The sequence below is a fragment of the Urocitellus parryii genome, chromosome 5 (assembly GCF_045843805.1).
Source record: "Urocitellus parryii isolate mUroPar1 chromosome 5, mUroPar1.hap1, whole genome shotgun sequence".
Classification (NCBI taxonomy): domain Eukaryota; kingdom Metazoa; phylum Chordata; class Mammalia; order Rodentia; family Sciuridae; genus Urocitellus; species Urocitellus parryii.
Genome location: NC_135535.1, coordinates 116,357,372 through 116,379,338, shown reverse-complemented (window position 1 = coordinate 116,379,338; position 21,967 = coordinate 116,357,372). Strand labels below are relative to the sequence as shown.

The 21,967-nt window shown below is 39.8% G+C and overlaps 1 protein-coding gene across 4 annotated transcripts in view; it reads left to right on the top strand.

Annotated features, from left to right (window-relative positions):
* Cacna1c (calcium voltage-gated channel subunit alpha1 C) overlaps positions 1–21,967 on the top strand; it is a 697,711-nt gene that overhangs the window by 27,435 nt on the left and 648,309 nt on the right. The window lies entirely within an intron of this gene.

The following is a 21,967-nucleotide window of genomic DNA, read 5'->3' as shown; positions in this document are numbered from 1 at the left end:
CTGTTGTTTTACCTCCTAAGCTATTTTCTTCCTACTTGAACCTTTCAATTGTGTGTGCGGTAGGGTTTCCCTCTTGGATATGTTCGACGACTTGTCATGTCTCTTCTTTGACGCTTAGACATCAGACCTAGAACAAATAAATAAGCTTCAAGCATTAATAATTCAGAAAATGAAGAGAACTGTGATTGTGAATGTGCTACTCGCAGTGGTTTCTCTTAGTGAGGTCTCCAAGCCCCTTTGTGGGAGTGGGGACGGTCTTTGAAACCCTTTCAGGCGTTCTGCAAGGTCAAAACAATGTTCAGGACTATGCTAAGACTTACTTGATTCGTTCACTGTGATGACATTTGCACCAATAGTGCAAAAGCTGTTGATTGGTAAAAGTGCTGGTAGCTCAGTTTGGACCAAGGCAAGGCCACCAAACTACAGTCACCGGTGAATATATTCTTCACTGTTGTTTATTCTCAGTTAAAAAGAAAGGGGAAAAAATAGGAAGAAGATCAAGTCAAATGTCGCTTGATAAAGCAGTAAAATATATTAATTTTGTTAAAGTTCAGTCCTTGGGTTTACTTCTTAATATTCTATGTGAAAAAATAGTAAGCATGCCTAAAGCAGATCTCCTGAATACCAAAGTGCCCTGTTTGTCTCCAGGAAAATTCTCCCATGCTTGAGTTGTGAGCTGAATTAGTGTCTTTTTTTCCCCCCAGCCTTTTTACTTTTTATTTTTTTATTTCTTTGCCATTATATATGAGCTCTTTTTTGCATTATAATTCTTAATATGCCTTTATACCACCATTTATTATATCTCTGTTTGTATATAAGGTATGTTGATACCAAATTCACATCTTCATACATGAATTTTGTACAATGATGACCCTCTCCTTCCACTATCCTTGCTATTCCCTTTCTCTCTCTCTTTCTCTCCCACCCCTGTTCCCTATCTAGAGGTAATTTTCCACCCATGCTCACGTTCCCTACCCCACTTTGAGTCACCCCCTTATATCAGAGAAAAATTCGGCATTTGTTTTTTTGGTATTGGCGAACTTCACTTAACATAATGTCCTCTAATGCCATCCATTTCCCTGCAAATGCCATGATCTTATTCTTTTTTAGTGCTGAGTAATATTCTATTGTGTATAAATGCCACATTTTTTTTATCCATTCATCCACTGAAGGGCATCTAGATTGGCTCCACCATCTAGCTATTGTGAATTGCGCTGCTATAAACATTGATGTGGCTGTGTCCCTGTAGTATGCTGTTTTTAGGTCCTTTGGGTATAGTCTGAGAAGAGGAATAGCTGGGTCAAATGGTGGTTCCATTCCCAACTTTCCAAGAAATCTCCATATTGCTTTCCATATTGGCTACACTAATTTACAGTCCCACTAGCAGTGTATGAGTGTACCTTTTTCCCCCATCCTTGCCAACACTTGTTGTTGTTTGTCTTCATAATGGCTGTCATTCTTACTGGGGTGAGATGTATCTTAGAGTCGTTTTGATTTGCATTTCTCTGATTGCTAGAGATGATGGGCATTTTTTCGTATATTTGTTGATTGATTGTATATCATCTTCTGAGAAGTGTTCAGGTCCTTGGCCCATTTATTGATTGGATTATTTGGTTTTTTGGTGCTTATCTTGTTGAACTTTTTATATGCCCTAGAGATTAGAGCTCTATCTAATGTGTGAGGGGTAAGAATTTGTTCCCAAGATGTGGGCTCTCTATTCACCTCACAGATTATTTCTTTTGCTGAGAAGAAACTTTATAGTTTGCATCACCCCATTTGTTGATTCTTGGTTTTAATTCTTGTGCTATAGGAGTCTTATTAAGGAAGTTGGGGCCTAATCCCACATGATGAAGATTAGGGCCTACTTTTTCTTCTATTAGATGCAGAGTCTCTGGTCTAATTCCTAGGTCCTTGATCCATGAATTAGTGTTTTAATTTTTACTTTCATGGAGCACTATTTTTACTTGAAAGATGGGTCAGCTATAGTTATTCAGGCAGGCATTTAACGGACATTTTTCAGAAGTAAAGTTCACCCATTACTTCCAGGAAAACAAAGGACAATTATTGTTGCCAATGATAATTTTTGAGCCTTCAAGTGGGAATTAACTTATGTATCTACTGCCATGAGCTTGACAGCTTCTCAATAATGAAGCCTTTTCCAATGAGATCAGTGGTGATATTGAGTGTAATTTTTACAAATATTACATAACGAAAAGTGTCAGCATTTGAAAGATCTCCTTAACTCAGTGACCTAATATTTCCTAAATGACCAAATGTCTCATGTTACATAATCATGCATAGGTAAAAGACACATTTAAGGACAAGGTGGACTCATAGATTTTAATGTACCAGAATATATAAAAAATATTAGATAGGAGGATTCCAGATAGCACATTGTAACCAACCTTTGAGAAATTTCCACATGCCAAGTTTTTCTGTACTATCAAAGAAGGATATCCACAATTTTTTGAAAAGACTATTAAAATAATCTTTCTTTTTTCAATTACATTATCCATGTGAGGCTAGAGTTTCTTCATATAACCAGAACAGTGATAGAATATAAGTAGAAATATAAGTGACAGATTATAAGCAGAAACAGGTATGGGAATCTAGTTGTCTTCTATTAAGCCAGGAATTAAAAATATTTGCAAAAAATGTAAAATGTAAAAGAGGATAAAGAGGGCTTGAGACTAAAAATGTTGAGAACCATTGATATAAGCCATTTACTTAGCACTAAGAAATCTTTACCCACATTCATGAACTCAACCTATTTGATACAGATAGGGTACATATGGATTCTCAATAAATTGTAATATAATCTTTTTAGTGACAATAGTGATAGTCAGCTGGCTTGTTTGCAGTATCAGTGAGATTTCTTTGCCCTTGATCACATACTTCTAAAAGTGAGCTTAATTTGTCATATGGGCAATGGGGAATTTTCTGATTTACTCTTGGACTAATCTGATACTCTCTCACACTATTAGCTCTTCTAATTTTGATTATTCACTATGAACCCACAGCTTCTACTTTGCATTTTTCTCACCATACAATGGGGTATTGCTTTCTCTTTCCTCAGCTTCTACCCCTTAGGTTTCATGATCCTTATGCAGATAATTTTCTTTTTAAATTTTCAGTCTTTCCATCTTTAAAGACTAAAGTACAAATTCTGCTCCCAAAGAACCAACTGCTTTGGGCTCAATAGAGAAAGTAGGTAAAACTGAGGGCCATTAATAGTATGTTAAAAATTCATTTAAAAATGCCCTACAGTCACACAGCACTTACTGAGAGCCCACTGGATGAAATCCATTCATTCATTCTCCATGATTTATTATTGCTTGCTGTGTCTGTGCTAAAATCACAGGGTGATAGCCTTCCCAGACCCTCATCTCACAAGTGAGTATGATGTACATCCTGCTACCTTGCTTATTGGTAGGTTTACAGCTGTGAGCACCACACCAACCTGATTCTTATTAAACAGAGTTGATTTTTGTTCTGCTTAGAATTAGTGAAGGAAATGAACCTGTCTCCTGCTTCTGTCTTCTTGTCTCCGAACCCTTTTCTCCCAAGGATCTTACACATTGTCATCCTAATTCCTTTGTCCATTTGTCCCCTTACCCTAGAATGAACTTTTCCCAGAAAACTTACCTGCTGCCTCTTTCTCTCATACAGTCTTTTTTCTTCTTTGATTTCCAGTGCATTCTTGTTGCTATTGCTGTTTTTTTGGGGGGAGGGTATTTAACTTTCTTTATCTGAAATGACAGGATTTATTTAATTATTTAGTATGCTGCATATATCTTCCCCAATTCTAAAAAGGATAAAAATAAGAGTCACCAATCAGAGGGTGAGAGGAGGGGAGGGAAGGGAGAAGTGCTGGGGAGTGATACTGGTCAAATTCCGTTGTTACATTGTGTGCATGTACAAATATGTAACAATAGTTCCCATCATTATGTACAACTTTAATGCACCAACAACAATTTTTGAAAAAAAAATGAGTCACCATAATAACAAGATAATTGTTTGCTTTTCTTGACAGATAAACAGAAAGGGGGCAAATAGTAAGTTTCATGCAGTAATTTTAAATTTTTTATGTGCTTGTTTATTTTTTATGCCCTTGCAGTTTCCCAAGCACTTAGTCCGATGCTTTGTGCATAATAGAGAGTCAATACATGCTTGTTCTATTGAACTAAACCAGGAATCAGTTGACTTAACTCATTAAATATCAGCCTTTATTATTTTTTTTCCTTAAAGAGCTCTTGATTTATAGAATGCTGAAATGCAAACTGGGATAAAAGAACACACGATAGTAAATTCTGGCCTTTTTGTGTTTATATTCTAAGGGAGATAGAAATAGAAAAGTCTTTATTTTGTTATTTTTGCCTTTAAATATCATTTATAAAGACTTAAAAGACTAAAAGTCATACTTGGAAAAGATAAATAATGTTGCAGCGACTTTAGCATAGCCATATTATTTGTGTCCCTGGCCCACAGAGCTTCATTATTTTTCTTTTCATTCTCTTTTTTCCCTCCCAAATGCCCAAATCTCTGACCTTCTAGGATGATGCCAGACTTCTGCCTACTTTCTACTTGAATAATCTTTGTTTGTAGAACCAATTCATCACCATGTATCCAAATAGACTCCGTCGAAAGCTTGACATTAGTAAAAGACCATTTCAAATAGGCAAATTCTTCTCTAATCCACATCACTTCCATTTCTATTGGCTTCTGCGGGACTGGCATCCTTCCACTGTGTTTCCATTAGCCTCATCATGATACCTTGGACAAACAGTGGTGCCTTCGGGTTTCATGATTACTTTATAATTGTCATTATGAGATTAAATATGTGCTAGCACCTGTTTTTGTAAAGTTGGATACTGCAATTTTAAATGAGTTTCTGATATGATAAAAAAATCATTACTGGATCTTGGATTTTTATACCATTGCAATGACTAAGGCAAAATTCATCATCTAACTCATCAAGATAACATAAGAAGATAAGATGTTGAATTATTTGAAAACAGGGATAAGACTTAAAAATGTTTGGTTTTATAGCTGTGTATGAATGTTTGTATGTAAATATAGATCAACTATTTATGTGATAATAATTTTAAAATACAAGTGCAAAGCCTGGTTTATTACTACTCTTTTCTTTGTTGTGTCATTAACCTCTAAGGTTTGCATTTGTCCTATAGTAGGATGTGTTAGAATGGAGAGGAGAAGAAGAGCTTCCAGGATGCCCCTGAGAGTTTGTGATCCTAAAGTGACTTCAACAGCTTCTGAGGCTCTGCTTGTGCCATCTGTCTGAGTTGCCCTTTTTGCTAGGAATTTTATTCCAAAGGATGATGGAAGTGAAGAATTAACTCCCTCTCCCAGTGGAGAGAAACAGTTTGATGCAGTGTTATCAGGTTTTCAATGCATGGTTCATTTATTTTTAAGCATCAGAGCATGGTAGAAAAGGCACCCCGTAGAAAAGGAACGTAGTTTACCCTCTTTCTATCTACATGATCTTCAACAAATGACCTCACCTGGGCCTTAGTAGTCATCATATGGGCCCTACCAATTTCAGGGTATAAATATGATCAAGTGAGAAAATGTTCCTGAAAAAGCTTTGCCATCTGTAAACTGTTCTGCAAGTGAAAAAAACCCCACTATTATTACTACCACTAGTAACTTCATCACATCATCATCATTATTAGTTTCATCACCATATTACCTCTTAAAAGCAGCTTTATTGAGATATAACTCTTATTATTATTATTATTTCTAATAGAAGCCCAGAAGGGATACTTCTAGTCTCATTACTCAGCCAATGCTCAAATCATCTCAACAAAGTTCTGCATAATGACAAGGAACACATTAATCCCAGAACAGATCATTCCCAATAATTTTATAAGATGTAGTTCATGGGCTACAATTATCAGAAACTTCACTAAAGAAGAAATAAGACAGGAGACATAGTTCTGTGTTTCAGGAGGTTGTACAAATGGATTAAGATTGAAATAATCACTTGGGCGATGGAGTAGAATGAGAAGGTGCAGAAGTAGGGTGAAAGCTGGGGACCATGAGGAAGGAAGAGGCCTGCTGGGTGGGCTTTGCCAGGGTAGAAGGTAAGCTGTGGAAAGTCAGAACTTCTCCAATCTGAGCCCAGCCCCTCCCTGGACTTGACCTCTGTTAACCTGACTTGGAGAAGGGCTGGGCTAACCAGAGCTTTTTGGAGCACAGAGACCAGACCCGCACGTTCTTTTCATCTCTCTTTGCTTCTCTTCACCAGTCCCACAAAGTGTTTAATTTTGCTGTCATTGTCAAGGGTCAGTCAGATAAAGCCTTCATGGGCCTAGAGGTCTCTATATTAACACCTTTGTAGTTGCTTCCTCCATGCCCCCACACACCAAGACATGAGGAAGTACCTTTAAGTCTACATGAAGTGCTAATTGGCTTTAACTACAAAGACCTAATGTCCATGAGTCTTAGTCAAAATAATCAGTTACTTAATTACTGAGAGGAAGGAAAGATGTGGAAAGGACAAGTTGAGACAGCAGAAGACAAATCACACTGTTTAATTTTCGGTGCACCAAGGAAGGGACATGGAAGGTGAGTGGAGGTCACCTGCCATGGCTCTACACACCTTGGGAAGATTTTACTTAGTGTGAGTGATTTCACCTGAAGGAGTCTTATTCTGGGATGGGGATGTGTTGGGGTCCTTACTGAATCCCCTTTCCTATAACTAGGTGTGTGCTATCTAGTCCATCATCATAGCATGATTATCATAAAGGAATGGGCTGTGTAATTACCTGATTTGAGCAAATAATCCACATTGTGAGGCATGTCACTACACTTCTCTGTGGAATAAAGGGATTGAATTAGAAGGATGCTTCTCAGCTCCAAATTCTGTGATTCTGTATTAAACCATTTCTGTTCATATCGAATGCATATTGAATCTTTACAAACATGTAGATGAGCCCAGAAACAATGCTGAACAATCTTTTCAAAGAAGCATCCTGTAAAGAAATTAGGTCAGGGTGGCAGCCCATTAAAGACTTTTATGTGCTATCAAAACTGAGGTCTAAATGCTTTGATCAAGAAAAAATAGTTTTTCCTCTTTCATTTGTTGTGCTCCCTCATTGTATAAGGAAAGTAGTTTCTCTTGGGAGGAAGAAATATTTACTCTTGCAATGCTTTGGATGGCTTTCTGCCAGGGGTGATTGGTCCCCTTCATGGATTTTTAATACAGGTGAGAGCATATTTCAAATTGTCTGTGATGATTTATACAGCAATCTATAAGAAGCAGTCAAAAAGAATGTCAGAGACTTGGGTAGAACGTTTTTGAAGAATTTTCTAATTAATGATTGTTGTTAAAACCTACTACGTTAGCTTTTTTACTTTGTGATTGATTATTCTCCTTTTGAACTAATACATGAGGTCCCAGAGTAAACTGAACTGCAAAATACTGTGCTGAACCAAAGTTTAAGTCTAAGGGGACAGGCGTTGGAAAAATACTTGGTCAGAAAAATGGCTTGGTCAGAAGCTAGGACTCTTACAGTGGGAACTGGGAACTGAGGGATAAAGGGAGGCACAGTATCTGCCTGCTTATAATGCCTGGTCCTTTGAGCCTTTCATAAGTAGTCTGTACTGGCTTGCTCAACTATAGCCTATAAGGCCAAATCTGGCCCTCTTTCTGTTTTGTAAATAAAGTATTATTGGAACACAGCTATTCTCTTTGTATTGTCTGTTTTCTCCTAACAGTAATAGAGTTTAGTAGTTGCATCAGAAACCATCACTTGCAAAACCTAAAATATTTACTATCTTGTTCTTTACAGAAAAAAATTTGCTGATTCATATTATTTAAACAAATTAATAAAGTTGTCAAGGATGTGGGGAAAAAGGTACACTCATACATTGCTGGTGGGACTGCAAATTGGTGTAGCTAATATGGAGAGCAGTATGGAGATTCCTTGGAAAACTGGGAATGGAACCACCATTTGACCCAGCTATCCCTCTCCTTGGTCTGTACCCAAAGGACTTAAAAACAGGGACACAGCCACATCAATATTTATAGCAGCACAGTTCACATAGATAAACTGTGAACCAAAGTAGATGCCCTTCAATAGATGAATGGATAAACAAAAAAGTGGCATATATACACAATGGAATATTACTCAGCAATAAAAGAGAATAAAATCATGGCATTTGCAGGTAAATGGATGGAGTTGGAGAAGATAATGCTAAGTGAAGTTAGCCAATTCCAAAACAACAAATGCTGAATGTTTTCTCTGATTTAAGGAGGCTGATTGATAGTGGGGTAGGGAGAGGGAGCATGGGAGGAACAGACAAACTCTAGAAAGGGAAGAGGGGTGGGAGGGGAAAGGAGGGGGCATGGGGTTAGAAATGATGATGGAAATCATCCAAAGTACATGTATGAAGACACGAATTGGTGTGAATATACTTTGTACACAACCAGAGATATGAAAAATTGTGCTCTATATGTGTAATATCAAATGTAATGCCTTCCACTATGACATATAATTTTTTTTTTTTATCTCTGGCCCACCCTTCCTCTTTTTTTTTTTTTAAAGAGAGAGTGAGAGAGAGAGAATTTTTAATGTTTATTTATTTATTTTTTTAGTTCTCAGCGGACACAACATCTTTGTTTGTATGTGGTGCTGAGGATCGAACCCGGGCCGTGCACATGCCAGGCGAGCGCGTACCGCTTGAGCCACATCCCCAGCCCCATAAATTTTAAAAATTAATAAAAAATACAAAAAAGAGAGACTACATCAAAAGCAGGGGAAAAATAATAAGCGAGTTATACAGAGAACCTTCATACTCAGTAGGCATCCAGTTTGTGCACAATGTAAACACATAATAGGTTGGAAAGGGTGACAAATATAAAGCCCAGTCTCTATTCTTAAGGACCTTAAAATCAAGTTGAGGATACAAAAACTAGCATACATGAAAAAATGTAGTGAACAATAAATGGTAATATGTAATCAAGAATTAAATTGCAATGAGCAAGCAGTACAAAATTCAGAGAAAAGAAAGAAGGATCAACGAGGCCACTAGTAGTTGGTAGTAGACAACATTTAATATAATAAAGTTCCAGGACACAATAAGAGCTTGGATCCTCCCTTGAGATCCACTGTAATTGGATTTGACCTGTATTTCTACTCCAGTGTCATTTAAGTCACCGATAATATTTCTGGCCTTGTGCTTAGGGGATACCTTAATGACCAGAAATATTTCTGAGTAATTTTAGCCGACTGATTTTTCTGGGATTTGGGATTCCTTCAATCTCCCTAAACTACACAGAATTTGATCTATCATAATGTCTTTCTTTTGTGGAGATAATATAGTATAATGATTAAGAGCAGGAGCTTTGGACTCAAAGGGACTCAGGGCCACATCTTGGCTTCACTTCCTCCTACCTATGTAACCTGGGTGAGGCAGGAGGTGTCTGCAAAACACTAGGCCTCATTTTCTTTACTTATAAAATTGAGACAATAATGGTTTCAACCTCTTAGGATTGTTATGAGAACTAGATAATATAAAGCCTGTGAAGTGTTTAGAATAGAAAGTGCCTGGCACACAGATAGGTCTCCATGAATATTTACTCATTGACCATTGCTCCCAATAATAGCAAGATACATATCCTGCACAAGAGGGTCATGCTTACTTCCAGAACTAAAATTGGTAGTTTATTTGTATAGTAACAAAATATGCTAATGTAAAGTACAGAATTATTGTCCCCTACCTTTTAGTTTACTAATGGTTGTAATTTTTATTTTTCCACATTATTGCCATTGCCAGACTGACTTTCATTTCTGTGATGTCCTTGGACAACTTGGGGCAGAGTGCTGTACATAAAAAGCACAAATACAGCCTGTCATGTGGTGCATACCTATCATTCCAAACAATTGGGAGACCAAGGCAGAAAGAGCACAAGTTCAAGGCCAGTCTGGGCAACTGAGAGAGACCCCGTCTGTGGGGAGCCACATTAAGTTACCATACCTTCCAGTCCTGATGCACCATGGGGATCTGAAAGATCACTGTAGTCTGGCACGGTAGAGCCATGACTTGTTACTCGGTCTTTTCCTCTGCTGGGATAGCAAGGCCATACCCCTGGGGTTGAGCTACACTCACCTATTCTTTTGTAATCCTACCCCTTTGCCCTGTTTGGAATAGAATGTTTGTGTGTGCCCTTCTCTTGCTCTGCCTTTGGGTATGGCCTTCCTAGATGTCAGTCAACCTGCTGACAGCAGACATTATGAAGCTAGACTCACCCCCCTCCCAAACCTTACCCCTTGCCTCATTTGAATGGCTTCTCCCCAATAAAAGGGTTTAGCATGTGCTCTCTTGCTCTCTCTTTCCACGGACCCCTAAGGTCAGAGGAGCCCTTGCCGGGTTTCTGGTCACGACTAAAAGGCTCAGGGGTCACTCCAGGTAAACTGGGCTAACTGGGCTGCACAAAATAACCACACAAGGGACCTTTTTCTTTGGGGTCTCTGTGAAGGCTCCTCTGACCTTAAGGTTCCACAGGAAGAGAGAGAGAGAGAGAAAGAGAGAGAGAGAGAGAGAACACACACACACACACACACACACACACACACACAAGCTGACCCCTTTTATTGAGGAGAAGCTATTCAAATGAGGCAAGGGGTCAGGTTTCAGGGGGCTGAGTCTGTCTTCATGATGTCCACTGTCAGCAGGTTGACTGACACCTGGGTAGGCCACACCCAAGGGCACAGTAAGAGAAGGGGACACACACAGGCACTTCCATGGAAGATTCTATCCTAAACAGGGCAAGGGGTTATATTACAAAGGGACAGGAGAGCGTAGCTCCACCCATGGGGCTATAGCAAGACACACCCATGCAGGAGACACCGACCCTTGAACTCAAGAAGGGTGGGGAAAGCTCTGCCACATTTCTGTGACTGAGCGCCTCAGCACCCAGCAGGGGAGTGTGACTCAGTCACGTGTGAGGTTGGTCTCCCACAAGCCATCACAGGACCCAAAGAAAAAGGTATCTCTGTCACTTATGTGATTATTTCGTGCAGCCCAGTTCACCTGGAGTGACCCGGAGTGTTTTAGTCACGAGAAACACGACACTTGTCTTGAAATAAAAAATAATAAGGGTAGGGATGTAGCTCAGTGGTAATGTACCCCTGGGCTCAATCCCCAGTAACAGAAGGAAAAAAAAAGTGCAAATACAGACCTATATTTGAAGTTGCTGCAGGAACCAGGCTTTTTCAGTGACTGTCTTTGGAGGGCAGGCTGTTGGCAGTGGCCCTAGCCCTCGGGTTGGGAGGCAGGCTCTGCAGCTCATCCCCCATCTCTGTGGTTATGGGAGAAATCAAGAATAAACCAGACCAGTTCTCCTAATCTGTAATAAGGAGATAATAACATTTATTTTTGTGACTGTTGTGAGTATTGCTGAAAGAGCTCTTTGAAACACTTTAAGTGTTTTGATATAATCATAAAATATGAGGCTTTAAAAGCAGGATCTGAGAGTCCAGAGAAGGCTCTGCTTTCTCTGTGGATAATGTCTAATGTTAGCATTGTTTTCTGTTTTCCTTGAGGTAATTTGAAGATTAAAGGGCAGGGTGTTTTCCACATTTCCTGGTGCTAATAAAGGGCCCTCCCCCAATGCTTTGACCTTCACCGCTGTCATGGAGACTCCTAGGAGCAGTGACCATGATTCTGGCCAGCAGGGCTCCCACTGCTAACAGGGTTGCTCCCTCTCAGGGCCTTTAGCCAATATATTAAGAACCCCCAATACAGAAACCATTGTTTGGTTTTGCTCACTCTCATTAAAAATAACATGGGACTTAAAAAAATAAAATAAAACTGTCAGAAAAACAGACATCCCTTTTTAACCCAATAAGTCACACTTAATTCTACATGGAAATAGCTCTTATGATACGCAAAGCAACTCACGGCTCACCACTTCCCCTCGAAGAGGGTAGTAAATGTCGCTGTATTCATTTGTCAATCACCTTTACACACAGTCATTTGTTCACAGATGCACATTTATTAAGCTCTTACAGTGGCATAGGCAAGACATTGAGCAAGATAGGCATATTCCCTGCCCTCCTGGAGCTTAAAGTCTTCCTGTGAAAACTGACATATGGACAGGCAATTGCAATAACGTGGAGTGAGTGCTACGTGAAAAGTTTGGCATGTTTGGGAGAAGAGCAGAGACACCAACAGAGGCTTCAGTTTCTTTACTGGAATTACCAAGGACAACAAAATGAAGACACTGTGCATCCTGTCTTTGTGGCCAGACCAGGGTAGAATTGTCCTAAGGGTGTAGGGCTAGTCATGGTTATTCTTGGATATCAGACTTTTCTTGGATGGCTTGGGCTTTAGGTCTTACAGAAGAGCTAGAGACTTATCTGAGTCAGAGGTTTCATCCTAAAGCCACTTTGGTCTCCATTGGCATTGAAGCAAATGAAACTAAGTAAGATCCTCCCAAGAGCACATGGAATAGAGTCTTGGCCCAAGTATTTACCTATGTGAAGCATATATACCTGAACCACGAGCAGCTTTCACCTGCTCAACCTTCTATCAGTCTCCTTGGAATCTCCTTTCCTAAGAAAAAAACTAAACTGGAATCCCGCCTTCTTCATACCTGTCACTCAGAAGCAGGGAGAAGATCAGGTCAGCCTATGAAAGGGCTCGTTTGCCAGTCAGAGAGTTCTCCTGTGCTCTCTATCCCCTTTCCCAGAGCTGAAAGCTCATCTCCAAGCATGACCGGCAAGGTTTATCCACTGAGCTATACTTACTACTCCTTATATTTTGGGGGAGGGGGCGTGGGGAGGGTACTTGGGATTGAACTCAGGGGCATTCAACTAGTGAGCCACATCCCCAGCCCTATTTTGTATTTTATTTAGAGTCAGGGTCTCACTGAGTTGCTTAGCACCTTGCTTTTCCTGAGGCTAGCTTTGAACATAAATCCTCCCAAGCCACTGGGATTACAGGCACTACTTCTTGTATTTCCAAAGGAGCTATACATTGTGTTTCCTTTACTGTTTCTCACAAATAAGATAGTGCTAGTCTATCATAGCACCCAAGTTCTTTTTAGTAGAGGCTGAAAGAAATCCAGGGGGAAGGCTGGTTGGAGCCACATATGGAGATTCCAGGAGCCCCCTCTTCTCCTGGGCCTGAGGCTGGGGGTAGAGGAGGAACAGAGATAATTCCTAGTGTTCAAGTCAGAATTGGGGTCAAGATAAGTGATTTTCTTTACCTCTCTGTACAGAAGAAAGAAGCCCAGAGAAATGAATTTTGGGTAGCCACATCAGCTTATGGTACAGAACACCTACCACACACACTACCCTGGCCACATACTAGAATTGCTGGAAAGCATTTTAAAAGAAGAACTTAGTGATCAGGGCTTATGCAGATGAGTCAATCAAATTCTGAAGTTGGACCAGGGTAAATCTCATCAAGTAGAACCAGTAGATGTAGAACCAGTAGACAAGATTCTTGGCAGCCTGTTTGTCAAAAGCAAGCTTCTTGGGTTTGAATCTGGCTCAGCTGATGTGGAAACTTGGGCAATTCACATCTCTATGCAAACTTTTATTTCCTTCTCTACCAAATGAGGATGCTAATAAGGCCTGCTTTATAACAGGCCTTATAGGATTATAATCCTATAATCCTTTATAGGATTGTTGTTGAGGATTAAATAATAAAATGCAATTAAAGCACACCGGATGTATCAAGTAATGACTCTGTTATTTGGTAATGATAGGCAGGGCTGAACTTTAGGCCTCCCATTTCCAGGCAAGGCTCTTTCGACCCTGATTATTCATCAGGCTCTCTGGGATGAATTCAGTGAAACATGGGGTGCTCCAAGCTTCTCTTTATAAAAACAGACATGAATGACTTTGTTTCTTAAATAAGGTAGACTATTTCCTGTTAAGGCCCGTTACATTTTATTCCTATTCAATGTCTCCTGTTTAATATCATTCATTTATTTATATATTCATTTATTTGTTGAGTGTCCATTAGGTTCCTAATACTATCTAAATATCATCAGTACAACAAAAATACAGATCCTGTCTTCCAGGATCTTAAAGTTGAATGGGGAAGTTTTGGGGATTTAGATGGGGGCAGAGTGCTTGCCTAGAGTGTGCAAGACCCTGGGTTCGATCCCAGCATTGCAAAAAAATAAAAAATAAATGGAGAAGAAAGACTAAAGCTATTGCACAATATGCTTACTATGACAATAGGTTTTTTTTCTTTCTTTTTCTTTTTTTGTAGTGCTAGGGATTGAACCTGGAGCCTTGTGCATATAAGGCAAGTACTCTATCAACTGAGCTACATTCCCAGCCTGACAATAGGTTTCTTTAAAAAAAAATGTCTAAGAATACTCTCTTATCTTCCAGCAATCTGGCTGACCAAAACACTATTACAGTTTTGGTATCTCCTAAGATGCCAAGTGCTGCTTCACCCCCAGACAATCTGATTTATTTTATATGTGATATGAGTTGGGCATGAAGGTTGTTTTAAGCTCCCTAATAATTATAATGTACATCAAAGTTTAGAATCACAGACTTAGAAGTTTCTCGTTCATTAAGAATATAACTAACTCTGAAGTTGAGTAGTTACGTGTCTTCTGGGATCTGACTTGAGCTTTGGGAATTTGCAGCTTTTTCTCTAGGAAAAAGAAAGTGCAAAGAAAGGGTTTTAAAAGAGGGATGTGACATTTAAGTTTCAGAAAGATAATTCTGGCTGCAATGTAGAAAATGGGTAAGACTGGAGACAGGGTAATCCATAGGGGGAAAGCAAAGACATCCAGGTCCTAACTTAGATGGCATGGGGGACTCCAATGCCAGGTATCAGCGGGGTACCTGGCACACAGGAGAAAAAGGGAATAAGGACAAGTAAAATGTTTTGCTTCTGCTGGTTTTTCAGCTTTGAAATTTAATTGTTGCCTTCTTGGTAAACATCCAAAGAATTCCAATGATTCTTATGAGATTGGCCTTAAATGAGGACAGCCCCTTCAAGACTCCCGATCATTTATGACTTTCAGAATGACACAGGGATGAATTATTGCCTTTCTTTAAAAAGTAATAGTTAGATTTTATAATTACCCAGTTAATTTTGGCAATGTAGATCATTAAACACCAACATAGATTTTTCACAGAGAAGGGTGGAAAAGGGGTGGTCTAGCTACTTACATTGATCCAATTACCTGGATAATTGCCAGCTATCCACTTAACTTTGTGATATGAAGATGGTTTCAGTAATTTATTTTTTTCTGTCCCCCCCCACTTTATTTAATGTTTCTTCTAATCAAAACATTTTTACTGTTATTGGTTCTGTGGTGCTCATGTGACTGTGGTGGTGAGACGATTGGATTCCATTTGCCGTGTGTTCCATTAAATTCAGTTGTCAGTGCAGTTCTAACACCAGGCTTATCATCATCAGTAAGGAGGTACAAGAAGGCAAGAAGAACCCAGCAGGAGGCTCACAGTTTGGCTCAAAGGCATAGCACAATAAATTAGAGAAATCTTTTGCCTTCTAAACTCACTGAGCACAATATAATGTTCTCTACAAAAGTGAGGTTCAGAATACTATTTTTTGCAACCCTTTGAAACACAAAAACCATTCCTAGCTACAGAGACATTCAAAAACCAGCCCATTGGTCAGAATTGGCAGACCCCAGGTCTAATCAATGAGTACAATAATGAAGTAAGCCCTGGTGTGTACTATTTGCTGACCTCTCTGTTGTAAATAGTCTGTGACTTGGTCTCAAAACACCAACATGAAAAGCCAACCTCAGCAACTTAGTGAGACCCTGTCTTGAAATAAAAAATTTAAAAAGAACGGGGAATGTGGCTCAGTGGTTAAGTGCCCCTGGGTTCAATCTCTGGTACAAAAAAAAAAAAGGAAGAAAGAAAGAAAAGAAAAAAACCCAACATGAATGTTACTGAATGTGAAGTTAGGAAGATAAGTTCAGAAGCAAACCATCATATAATATTTCCACCCTATTGATACCGGAAGATGTAAACAACTCTGAGAACAAAGATGATGGTAAAATAATTAGAAAGTGATGAGTTTTTGAGGAGTTCTTCCCTTTGTTTCTAATAGAATTCATTTAATTGTAAGTTTACATAATTTGGTTTTCATATTGGCTGTGTTTAACAATTGGCTCACAACATTTCTGAAAATTTAACAATCTTCTCTCACAAGCTAGTACGAATTGGTGCCAGAATGCTCCTGCAAGGAGAAGGGAAGTTGGAATGTGCAGAGGCAGCTGGGATCAAAGCAAAGGAGAGAGGAGAGATGAAGTTCATGGCTGTGGACCAACACGTGGTCCATCCCTTGAGACGCAGCCAAGCGTGGTCTTGCCAAAGACAGTCACTGATGGCACAGAGCTAGTTTGGGCCTTCTATCTTGAAAAGCACAAGTCAATTGATCTCAGCTCCATTTGACCAGTATCTGGCAGAGAGGAGGATGTGACTTAATACATGGTGAATCTGATTTTAAAAATATAACATTCAAAATTCACATTTGAATAGAACTATGGGAGGTAAAGCAAAAGATAGAGGTTTTCCTTTACAGTAATGTTGGGGTTTCTTTCCTAATCTAGTTCTTACCAAAGTGCAAATAAATGAAACCAGTTAAAGCAGTGGTCCCTAGTCCTTAATTTTTACGAAGTTGAACTCTCCCTTAAACATTGTCTGACAAAGGAATGAAATGTATCACTCTCCACTTGCAGATGGGATTCTTATGGATGTTATTGAAGTGGGAAAAAAGTAGAAGCTGAACAAGGCACTTAATAGTCTTTACTTTGGGTTTCAACTCTGTATGTCAAGTGCCCCTGGGTGGTGTGGATGGAATGGTTTGATAAATAGGCAGGGACAAAGGGGAAAGCAAAGGTGAGATGGTTGAGATTCATAAATAGAATTCCCTGTAGCTCAGTGGTAGAGCACTTACCTAGTATGCGTGAGGTCCTGGGTTTAATCCCCTGTACCCACTAAAAAATTAAAAAATAGGGCTGGGGTTGTGGCTCTATGGTAGACCACTTGCTTAGCATGCATGAGGCACTGGGTTTGATCTTCAGCACCACATAAAACTAAAATAAAGGTATTGTGTTCAACCTACAACTAAAAAAAATTAAAATTAAAAAATAAAGAAAGGAATGGCCTCTAACATAATATCATATTTTTGTAAGGAGATACTCTTAACTACGGTGGTCATTTGAATTGCTCACAGATTGATTTAATGTATAGTACCCATGATATGTTAAATATATTTGACATGAAATATTCATCTACATGTATTTAATACTTACCATTTAATTGTATCCTTAAGATGTCAATGGTAGAATGGTTTCATGTTTCTGTTTATCTCTTATGTTCTTAAAACTTTCTGCTGGGAGCAATCGTTTATTAAATGTCTTTTTGTGTTACTTGCTATGTATGCAGAATGGTTCCATGAGCATGGAGGACAATCTTTAAAATTGTGTTGTTGATAAACATATAAAGGCATATAACTCTTTCAGAGAGCTTTCTCTACTTCTCTCCCTATCTCTCACATACATATGTGCACACACATACACTTTTTAGAAGCTGAACAAAAAGCAGGAACAGGATCCTCTTAACAACTGTCTTGGTGAAGCTCAATAATGATAATTGCTAGCTCCCCCTGAGGTCTACTTACATGCTAAACACTTTACTGCATTAAAATTTGAACTTCAGAATAACCCTATAAAGTAGGTACTAATATTATTCAGATTTTTCAGATAAACTAATGGGAGTGAAGTAGATTGAATAAGTTGCCCAGGCTCATCCCCCATAGGCTGGAGGACTGGTGAAGGTACTTAGGTACAGGCGGGAGGGCTGGTACAGGTCTTCAGGCCCGTGCTCTGATCCATTTGTGCTCTAGCACCTCCTTTCTCAAATCTCCTACTCTAAAGTGGGAAGATAGGAGACAACATAGGAAGGAAGGAAAGAAAATAGAAAGACTAGGGAATGGGCAAAGGTGGGCTGCTTACGGCAACAGAGGGTTCGGTGGGAAGGAAAATAAGGGCTCTGGATGGAGTTTCCTGAGTCTATAAGTGCACTTGGCTACAAAAAAAATGGTTGAGCAGGAAAGAAGGGAAAACAGAAGGGCTGATTTGGTGGAGGGCCATGGAAGGAATAAAATTAGACATTGTAGCTGCAGAATAGAATCACTGAAACTACACTGAATCTATAGAATCTCGGAGATGGAAGACAACTTGAATGCCATCTGCCTAATACATAAATTTACTCTGCATCTTGACGAGGTGGTGGTTCAGCCTCCTTGGATGTCCTTGGAAATGGAGAACTCATTAGATCCTCTCCACATATGGCATAATAGAAAATTCTTCTCTTTGTGGAACTCCAAATTTGCCTACCAGTGACTTCTACTCAGTAGCCAGGAACTGGCTTCATGGGATGATACACAAGTCTTTTACAGAATCATATTTACAGGGTAAATATGGAATTACCCACACATTTGACTATTCTTCCTCAGCAGTAATATTATTCCTAAATACTAAGTTTTCAAATGATTCCTAATCGCTGACTATCACTCAATGCATTTCTTAACTGACTACCTTCCTGCTAGGTATTAAAAATAGCTGATAACAGCCAATTTTGTTTACTCTATATCAGTAGCTTTGTAAATGTTGTTTTCCATATTGTCTTTTTTGTCTTACATTTGAGGAATCTGAAGCTCAGAGAGCATAAATAACTTGCTCAGGACCACCCAGGCTCTAAGCAAAGGGGTGGGATTTGCATCAGACAGCTTGGATATTGAGGTGGAATGGTGTCTTGATCTGTTTTGTGCTGCTATCACAATTTTTAGACTAATTTACAAAGAACAGAAAAAATATTTTTTTCCTTCTCAAGGTTTTGGAGGATGCAAAGTCTAAGATCAAGGCACCAGTATCAGGTGTGGGTCTTCTTAGTGGCAGAAGGTGGAAGAGCAAGAGAGCAAACCTGCTCCTGCAAGCTCTTGTATAGTGACATTAATTCATTCAGAAGGGTTCTGCCCTCATGACCTAGACCCCCCAAATATCTTACCACTCAACACTGTGGAATGGGATGAATGGATTTGGGGAAACAGATTCAGACCATAGTAAATACCTGACAATAAACTATTCATTCTACCTGGTATAAAAAAGAATGTTGCTGGATGTGATGGCACACACCTGTAATCCCAGTAGCTGGGAAGCCTGAGGCAGGAGGATCACAAGTTCAAAGCCATCTTCAGCAATTTAATGAGGCCCTAACCAACTTAGTGGGATACTGTCTCAAAATAAAAAGTAAAAAAGCTGGGGATGTGGACTCGGTGGAAGAGCGCTAGCCTTGCATGCATGAGACACTGCGTTCAATTCTCAGCATCACATAAAATAAATAAATAAAGATATTGTGTCCATCTCAACTTAAAAAAATTGAGAGAGAGAGAGAGAGAGAGAGAGAGAGAGAGAGAGAGAGAGAGAGAGACTGTGAGCTGGGATGTGGCTCAGTGGTTGAATGCCCCTGTTCAATCCCTGGTATATTAAAAAAAAAAAAAAAAGTGTTACAGAGAGTAGAGTCTACCCAGCACTGGTTTATATGAATGTGCAATTTGCACAGTCCCCCTGGAAAAAGGACTTGGTTTAGTGTCCTTCTATCAAAATCTTGAAATCTTAAAATTTTAAACAGGGAGCCCTGCTTTTCATTTTGTACTGCGTGATTGAATTGCTCTGGGTCTACTATGAAAAACGAAAGGAAGAAAACAACCAAGCAGGCAAATCAACCGCCTTTTTGGTGGCATGGTGCATGCAGTGTTTGTAGTCTTACAGGTTAATCTGTTTCTGAGTAATCTTTAGAATCTACTCTCCACTTGGCAGCTCCTGTTCTTACCATGGAGAAAAGTCCCAGGGGCAGCTGTACAAACTGGGGTGCGAGGGGTGGGGGTGGCTCCTTTTTTGTATCTTTAATGTCATGCATGGAGGCTGGACTGAGTTCTGGCAGGAATGCTTTTATATTTTTGGTTTTTGTCACTTTCTACTCCTTTGACACCATGTTTCCTGTCAAATGCAATTTACAGGCACATGATAGTGGTTGACAGGAACAGCGAGCCTCCAGGATTTCCCTGGGAGAAGCTTCCACCTGTTCTGTGAGTGCTTCCTCCTCTTAGCTAATGTGGAAGCTCTCTCATTCTTATTACTTCCCCAGCCTGCTGGAAATGCCAGGAATGCAGACTTCACACAAAGTAGGCGTAGGTGTGGTGTGGAACTACAGCTGGACCTTGCTTGTAGTAATTGTTCCAGGAAAGTCAGCTGGGACAGGTCATTGACGGTACTCCTTAGATGTCTGCTTCCAGTCATCTCAGTAACTCCAGCTTAACAAAAATGTGCCTTTCTCGGTAATTATGGTTCAGTCCCCAAGAACACATATCCACCTAACACTCTTCTTATTCTTTTTTTTTTTTTTTGTACTGGAAATTGAACCCAGGGCACTTAACCACTGAGCCACATCACCAGCCCTTTTTCATATTTTTATTTAGAAACAGTTGCTTACGGCCTTGCTAAGTTGCTGAGTCTGGCTTTGAACTCTCAATCTTCCTGACTCAGCCTTCCAAGCCACTGGGATTACAGGCATGTGCCACCACACCTGGCATCAACACCTTTCTTTATAACATCAGTTCCTTATACCCTGTTTTACTGCTTAATAAGCTTCATTTAGATTATGAATACCTTCCAAGTGGCTGAAAGGTATCATCTGGGAAAGAACAGTGGACGGAGTTTGGGAACCTGGATTTCTGTCCAGTTTAATCTTCCCAGTAGGCAATGGCCAACTCCTGCACTTAGTATCCAGCTTAGAAATTTTTTTATGAGAGGCATTGTATTTTGGGAATGGACAGATGTTGAGCTTGGGTTCCCTTCCTCTTGGCTCAAAATGAATAGGCTTTCAATCGATCAGGAGATATTTACCAAGGTCTTTTCATTTACTGCACTGTGAGCACTGTGTCAGAGTGATATGCAGCCTTTCCTGGCACACTAGAGGCTCATTATGAGAAAATTGCATAAAGGGCTGGTTTTTCTGACTTCTATTTAAGGCCATGGAGTCTTGGCTTTGATCATCAAGCAAGATCTACCTGGATCAGGTGGTTGTATATGACATCCTTAGATGGGGATACAGATTCAGCTGCTATAATAAGGTATTAGGCAGCTTTGTGTTTATAACAAATACCTGAGATAACCAACTTGTAACTTATTTTGGCTCACATTGGGTGGTTCCAGTCATTATCAATTGGCCTCACCATTTTTGGGCCAGTGGAAAGGTAGTGCCTCATAGCAGAGAGCTTATGGTGGAGCTGTCGTTCACCTCATGGCCAAGAAGTAAAAGAGAGAAAGAAAAAAAGAGCTTGGGGTCTCACTCCCCACTTCAAGCGTACCCCTCCAATGACCTGAAGAACTCCTACTGTTTCCCACCTCTAAAAGTTTCCACCACCCACAAAAGCACCCAGCTGGGGGCTAAGCCTTTAACAGATGGGCCATTGGAGGACACGTCAGATCCAGACTAGAGCATCTAACCTGCAATTTCTGCAAAGTCTTTTTGGGATTCTGTGGCTGTAGTAAAAGGAAGGGGCCCCTTTTCGGGGAAGACCTACTTTCTACTTTGAGTCAGAAAGGAAAAATGACCAGAAACAAGTTCTATGGTTCCATGTTCCATGCAACTACTCAAGACAGCTGTCTCAGCACAACTGGGGCAGCGCTCTCTGATCCCTCTATGGCCAAAGGCTGGTAGGTGAGTGACCATGGGTATTGTTTGGTTGGAGGCTCTAGAAGTGGGTGTGGTGGTAAAGTTTTCTCATCCTAATTGTACTCTGCAGAATGGAGGGGCAGGCATTTTCTTGTTGAGGACCAGTTTATGCTAAGCCTCCAAGATTGTTTGTGTTTGGCCTCCAAAACTCAGTGTGAGCCTTCCTACTTCTTCGCTTTCTTCTCTCC